The sequence below is a fragment of the Ambystoma mexicanum genome, chromosome 13, assembly GCF_040938575.1.
Source record: "Ambystoma mexicanum isolate Mex_15411 chromosome 13, UKY_AmexF1_1, whole genome shotgun sequence".
NCBI classification, from domain to species: domain Eukaryota; kingdom Metazoa; phylum Chordata; class Amphibia; order Caudata; family Ambystomatidae; genus Ambystoma; species Ambystoma mexicanum.
Window position 1 is genome coordinate 839,488,898 of NC_090938.1, and position 6,924 is coordinate 839,495,821.

At 46.4% G+C, this 6,924-nt stretch overlaps 1 long non-coding RNA gene across 1 annotated transcript; it reads left to right on the plus strand.

The window, feature by feature from the left end:
• Positions 1-1,804: 1,804 nt before the first annotated feature.
• On the plus strand, positions 1,805-2,317 carry LOC138520704 (uncharacterized). The gene is made up of 3 exons (XR_011282870.1): positions 1,805-1,922; positions 2,031-2,079; positions 2,170-2,317. It is a non-coding gene; the product is annotated as an uncharacterized lncRNA (long non-coding RNA).
• The last annotated feature ends 4,607 nt before the right edge of the window (positions 2,318-6,924 follow it).

Sequence of the window (6,924 nt, forward strand, 5' to 3'; positions counted from 1 at the left end):
GAATCGCGTGGAATCCTTTTCTTTCCCTCCAGGGCATTCATGGCCTGTTCAAAGCCAGGCAGGTCGGTCCCTATAACTACCGGGGCAGGCAGACACGGCAGGACGGCAGCCCTCAAGGGAGTGGTTGTGTCGTTTAGTTCTACCATCACATTCTTCATTGGATATCACTTCACATCCCCATGGATACATCTAATGAGTACTGTTATATTAGATAAGTAGGGAGTGTTACTCACGGTTGGTGATATGGCGGTCTGCCGGCTGCCGCTGTCGAGTAGAGCGCGCAATGGTCTGCCATCCACCCGGATGTCCACCACATAGGGACCTGGGATGCTCTCCTCCGACCCAGGGCTCAGGTATCCGATGTCCATCGGTTCGGCTGGTCTCCTTCTGGGGCAGAACCTGGCTATATGGCCCCACTCGTTGCACTCGTAGCATTGCGGTTGCTTGTATCCTGGTGCTGCCAATGGGTGTTTTTCCTCGCCTCCCGGTTTTTTGTCTTCTGGTTTTCTGGAGCTGTCGTCGGCGTGTCTCCATTTCGTGGGTAGGATCCTAACACTCTGGAATACAAGGGGGTCGGATATCGGGATTGCTATCCGGGCTGTTACTCCAGTTGGCTGCATCTTGTGGTGACCCGCCTTCTGGTATGCTGAGGCGATATCTACCGCCTCAGTCAAGGTGGGCCGGTGGTGCTGTCTAACCCACCTCTGCATCTGTCCTGGTAGGGCTTCGATGAATTGCTCCAGGATGATCTTGTCGAGGACGGGTTGATTCGCTGGGGTGGGAGGTAGCAGCCATTTCTCGACCAAGTCCTTTATACGATAGTATAACTGGCGCGGGCTTTCCTCCACCCTGAGTCTGATCTCTCTCAGCTGTATCCGGTAAGCCTCTTCGTCTAGGCCTAGACGATCCAGGACTGCGGCCTTAATTTCTCCGTAAGGAGTGCTGCCATTGGGGTTTACCGCCTGATAGGCACCCTGCATCACCCCGGATAGCGGGGGGGGCGACATACTGTCCCCAACGGTCTGGAGGCCATTGCGCATTCCTGGCGATCCTCTCGAAACTGGTGAAAAAGAAGGCAGGATCTTCCCCCTGAAATCAGAATGTGAGCACACCTTTTCATCCCATAATTACCTACATATTGAATATATGAATTATGAAGGTACGAGATCAGGGTACTGCACAGTACAAAAAGATTTCACGAATCAGGAGATGAGTATATAATTGGACACTAGAGAATTTAAGATTAAAGTACATTAACATACATTACCTAACCCCTAGTGGAATCTTCTATAAACGGCGAGATTAGTCACAATTTTCTACACGGAATACACTTCCAATCCAGATCATGTTGACAGTGTATCATCATGATCTAGACATCCGTAGTTACCGTCACCTCTATAAGCTAGTGACACATATGAATATTAACTTGTTGATACTTATTTAGATCACACATGCGTGACATCACGCTGCTGCGTGATGTCACCACGCAAACTCGTCATCACCGTGACGCTTACATAAACAAAAGCGGCCATTTTGCGGATCCCTTCTACCGCGGCAGCTTAGCAAGATTAGGAGAGCAAACTGAGGTAAGCACTAAAACGCCCTAAAAACATGGGGAACTCAGAACCATATGCACATAACCATTGAGGACTTAATAGACTGGAGCATGAGTTCTAAACTTGATGAGGAAGTAACTCCATATTCATTCTCTACAGATTCACCATCGGGTGTTAAGTTAACCTACTTAACTAGGAGGACAATTTGAGTACCCCTTACTGGAACAAGGACATATATCATCGGATGATGGTACCGGTTGATTTCCTGAACCAAAATCTTCTCTTTAAAACATTGATTGAAGAATACCGACGTAGGAAAGAGGCATCTGAGCACCCATTGGTGCATCAGCTGAGGACAGCAAACAGGTAACTCTTGACTCTTATTATCCACATATGGGTTTTTATCACAAGAACCTTTCTGGAAGTATAAACAATAGTGGGTTCATCCTTATATTTATTCTTTTAACCTTACAGGCCGATTTCACTAGCATAACAGAAACGGTTGCTATAAGAAAGGACACAGGTAATTATGAGATGAAAATGAATGACAGATATAAAATAAGAAAATGTAAATGTAACAGATGAGTGACAATACTCTATTTACTTATTTTAGATGTGAGAACTGCACATGAAAAAGGATAGACAACTCCTGAAGAAGGGGAGATAATACCCCGAAACGCGTAGAGACACATAATCTAATATTGGATGTTCAATAAGAAGTATTATTGAAAGGAATGAAAAACTATCTGATATTAATTATTTGAATTTGTTTATCCATACTATGTTGAAACAAAACATAAGTCAAAAGCTAATACCAATTTCGAAATGCACTTTGTTTGAATAATAATGAAGATTGGAAAAGAATGTTCTTTTTACTATAAACTGATTGATGAAATACATCACAAGATTGTTTGATACTATTTTTTTGGAATTTACATTTATAATAAGGTTTGAACCTACAAAAAACAAATTACGTTTTGGTTGTATTTACAATAAACATTGGGTGTGCAGGGGACGGGAGAGATCCACAAGGTAGTGGACATTTGTTGTATTGTATCTTAGTACCACAACCCAGTGCCAGGGTTGTTTTTGTCTCCCCCGCACCCCATTAAAGTACATATAGACAATTTAAAGATTGTAAGTCACTGAATGCATTGGGAGTGCACTAGGACTATCTAGATTTCTTATGTATACCATAACATAATTACATTCCCTCCCCCCTTATGTTTTTACAAACTACAATAGTCTATGTCTGCTACTAAGCTCGAGTCCCCTGGCATGGGCCCTCCCACAATCAACCAGTTTGCCTTTTCATCCGCGGGGTGTAAGGGAGGCATGGTATCACAAGTACGACACTGACACAATAGACACAATTCATAAAACCTTTATTGTAGATTCTGGGGTTGGAAAAACTCCTATTCTGCCCTATAACTAAGATGGGAGTAGTCTCGACCATCAAAGGAACAGTCCTAGTGGAGTTAGTCAAATTAAAATGGCCCATGCTAACAAAACCTAATGCCTGCCCTATTTCTTGCACAAAGAGTGAATACAGGAGAAATGTCTGTGTTCAAAAGAATAAATGTGGTTGAACCAGCTCTCCTCCCCAAGTTAGACCCCACAGAGGAAGGCAATCCCTGTAGGCAGGATGACACACACAGGCTCGCTTTTCAACACAATAGATAGTTCCAAAATATGGATCGAGGCCCGCCTGGCCTTCCACGTTAAAGTCTCTCTTTCTTGAGTTCCAAATAATGTTTCAACAAAATTCACATAGGTCCCTCTCTGTCGGGCTCAGACCTCTTCAAAACAGAGTTCAACAAAACCTGGAAAGGGAGCTTCGTTCCCCAAGCTTATTACACTTCGGCTCTCCCTCAGTCAGGTTCAGACCGCTTTTGGATGTCAAAGACTTTCGGATGTGCGTGGCTTTCTTTACAGACCACCGCAGGACCACTTTGACTCAAAGTTCCGAATTCAACTTTCATTCTCCCCTTCTCTAGGAGTCAATTTTTCTTACTTCGCTTTTGCTTTACCGTTACAAACAATGTGCCTTTACAGAGACTTTCGAGTGGGCTACTTCCTTTCTCCAGACAACTCTGCTAGTCAGTATTGCTGATTCTACAGCTGTCCTAACTTCAAAGTTCATTCACAGGTCTGCCTTTCCTCGCTTCACATCCACACGCGTGCAGCCTTCACTTGCGATAAAAAGTTGCTTACTTCAAACTTGAACACACACCGGTCTCTCAGATTGTTTGCCAACTCACCGGCTCCATGCGTTTCTTTCTTGGTTTTACTATTTTCAATTCATGAGTCAAGGTTAGTACCACAGGCTTGGCCTCGCCTCCCCAACTCTGCAATTCACCAGGGAGGGTCGCTGGCTTCCTTGAAACACAATGCAGCCTTCTCCATGTGTCTTTCGCAGGCTGTCTGAGGCAAAAACCTCCAGTAGGGAACTCTTGGGGTTTTCAACCTGCTGCTCTCATCCCTTGGTCCATCGCTTTGCTCTAGCGAGTAGGTTTTCTTCGCCCCGGAAGTCCTGCTCATACTCGTGTTCTGCCTTGCTCAGAGTGTGTCTCTAGGTTCTGCTTTTTATTTGTGTGAGGAGAGCTAATTGGTAATAGGTGTATGCACTTACGAGTCAAGTGCCTGATCCGATTAACGCGACATGTCCAGTACGATGTGTGAGAGTTAGTCTGGTTAAGTCACCCTCTTCCTCAACCCAGTGTTTGTGTAAAAAGGGGGGAGGGGATTGGGACCTCAGAGAATCCTAAAAAAACGGATGGGTTATTTAAACAAAACAGGGGGAACCCCACGTCTCACCATCGGGTACCCCAGCCCCAGAAGACCCCTTGCCCAGGCGATCCTCCCACACTGGTCCACCTCCAGGTTCCGGATCCAAAGGCGATGGCCGTGCCCTGGCCACCTGAGAGAGATCCCTGCTGGTTTTTGAAGGCATGCGTCCCCAACCAGCACGATCCTCCCTTCAATGAGAGACAATGATGGACTCTCCCAAAATGGGAATAAGGCCAAAACAAGTGCGGGTGAGCGTAAATGGGAGTTTATCAATCAGAATAGGGCATGCAAAGAACTCTGCAAACTCCGAGAGCGCTCTGTCTGACAATAGCAAAGACAGGCGTATATATTTACAAAAAACGTCAACAGAACCTACATACTATAGGGGGCACAAGTTCAATGGGATTGGGTGGCGACGACTAGCTATAGGTGCTGCTGCGATGTGGTTGGCCTTGGCTGGAGGACGTCACTGGTCTGCCTCGTGGGTTGGGCTGGGCCTGGCAGGTCAGCTGGGTTCATCCGGGCGGTGTTGTTGTGCCACTGTGGCCAGTGTCAGAGATGAATGTCTTTTCCTGACTTCTTTGCCCTAGGCCATGCACACCGCAGTCATTCAGTCATTGCAATATTATCTTCTTTAGTAAATCTTCCAATAGGTTATTCTACAGGTTAATGCAACACAGGAGGAATGCACCTTGAGAGGGGTTCGATGGCGATTCATCAGTACATGGTTACCAGTGTCCTGTTGACCGGGTACCATAGGTCGTGGGGCTGGGTCTCAGGGCATGGGACAGACGGTACATGTCCTCCTGTTTTGTTAGAAGTCGTTATGAATGTGTTGCTGTAATGTTGCCATAATATTGGGGGTCCTAATGTTACAGGGGCCATTAACCTAAGGTGATCCGGTGGGTTGTGGGGTTTAAGAGGGGGCGCCTCTGGATTTGTGTATTCAGGCGGAGGTTTACTGCCGGGATGTAAATAATGCAGGTGGCGGGCCGTGGCCTTGGGTGCTGCAGAGGGAACTATAAATCTTTGAAGCGGCTCCAGCCTAGTTGGGGGAGGTGGAGCAGTGCAGCGCTGGCCTCTGCTCTCTCGTCTGGCAGGCTTCGCAGGGAGGGAGGGGGAATGACCTTGCTCATATTCACAAAGGTATCTTCCTCGTGTGTTGCCGACCTTAGGTGAAAGCATCATAAACATTCGAATACTATACAATACTCATTGAATCATTCCAAAGCTTACATTTTAACTTTACTAAATGCCTCTCAAATATAGCCAGTCCAAGCACATTATTTGTACACTATGTTTTAACAACTACAACATTTTGTTATATGCATATACATTTACAGTAAGTGAGGTAGTAGTGAGGTTGGTGGAGCACATAGAAAACGACTTGCCACTGTACATGACGGTAGTGGCACATTAGGGGCTTGGACTTACACACATGGGGGGTGCATTCTCGCGCGTCCTTCACATGAGCCCTCAGTATGGTTGCATTTGTCTTCCTTTGCACTCTAGCAGCATTAGTTTGGTTATGGCGCGGGACCGTGGGGTGTAAACATTTCAATGCTACGCATAACAAATAACCCCGGGACGCTTCTACTATTTGCACATAACTGCAGTGGTGGGGGTGCTTCATTGCTAATGCCATGTGAACATGTATTGTGCCATATCTGTACATTTTACAGGTTTTCTAATCAAAGAGGTTTGTGGAGAAAATACGCCCATTGCAGGTAGTTTTGGCATTAGTATTTGGGAACTTCTGCTTTTATCTGATGGCCATTTTACAGTTCTTTTTCCACCCAGGCTCTGTTGGCCGGGTCATGTTGGGAGCAGTGATACACTGCGGAAGGTGAAATGTTACAGTGTTGGTATCTTACACTAGCTCATGTCCGTCTTGTTCGTGGGAACGGGCTCGCAGTGGATCTGTCAGGGAGCTGCGGCCACAGGGATAATTGAAACTCTCCAAAGGTGGGGGCCCCGCTGCAGTGCGCCGAGCTCACACCATCTTTATTAGACAAAATGGTTTCTGAGGCCTAGCTAAATTCAATACGTTTGGGCAATGTCTTCAGCAGGTGAGCCATCCACCACCTGGGCCCTGGTGGTAAGGAGGGGACGCCTGATGAGCCATGGCCCTCACCTGGGCAGGGGATGTAGGCAAGGGGGGTCTTTTGGACCAATCCTCCCCTACATTTCCCCCCTTTCGTTACTTAAGTAATGAATTCTTTAAATCCTCCAATCTCCTGCACTCTTCTTCGTCAATTATTGCGTCACCCCATGCAGGTGTGCCTTTTATGGGCATCCACGCTCTGCACACCCCCCTTAAACTCTCACCTCTCCTAGCATACTCATCTGGGGTACAAGTCAGGTATATACATCCGCTCTCTCCTTCTAAGTCTACCCACACCTCCTTGTACCATTCTAGTACACGGGGCTCTCTAATGGTGGTATGCCACAATTTATCTACGATATCCTTGTCGTGATACATAGGCACTAGCTGATATCTTGGTGTGTCATCTGTTCCTGTTTGTACCTGCACTTCCTGCATATTTTGTATTGTACCACGGGTGTTGCCCATTGTCAC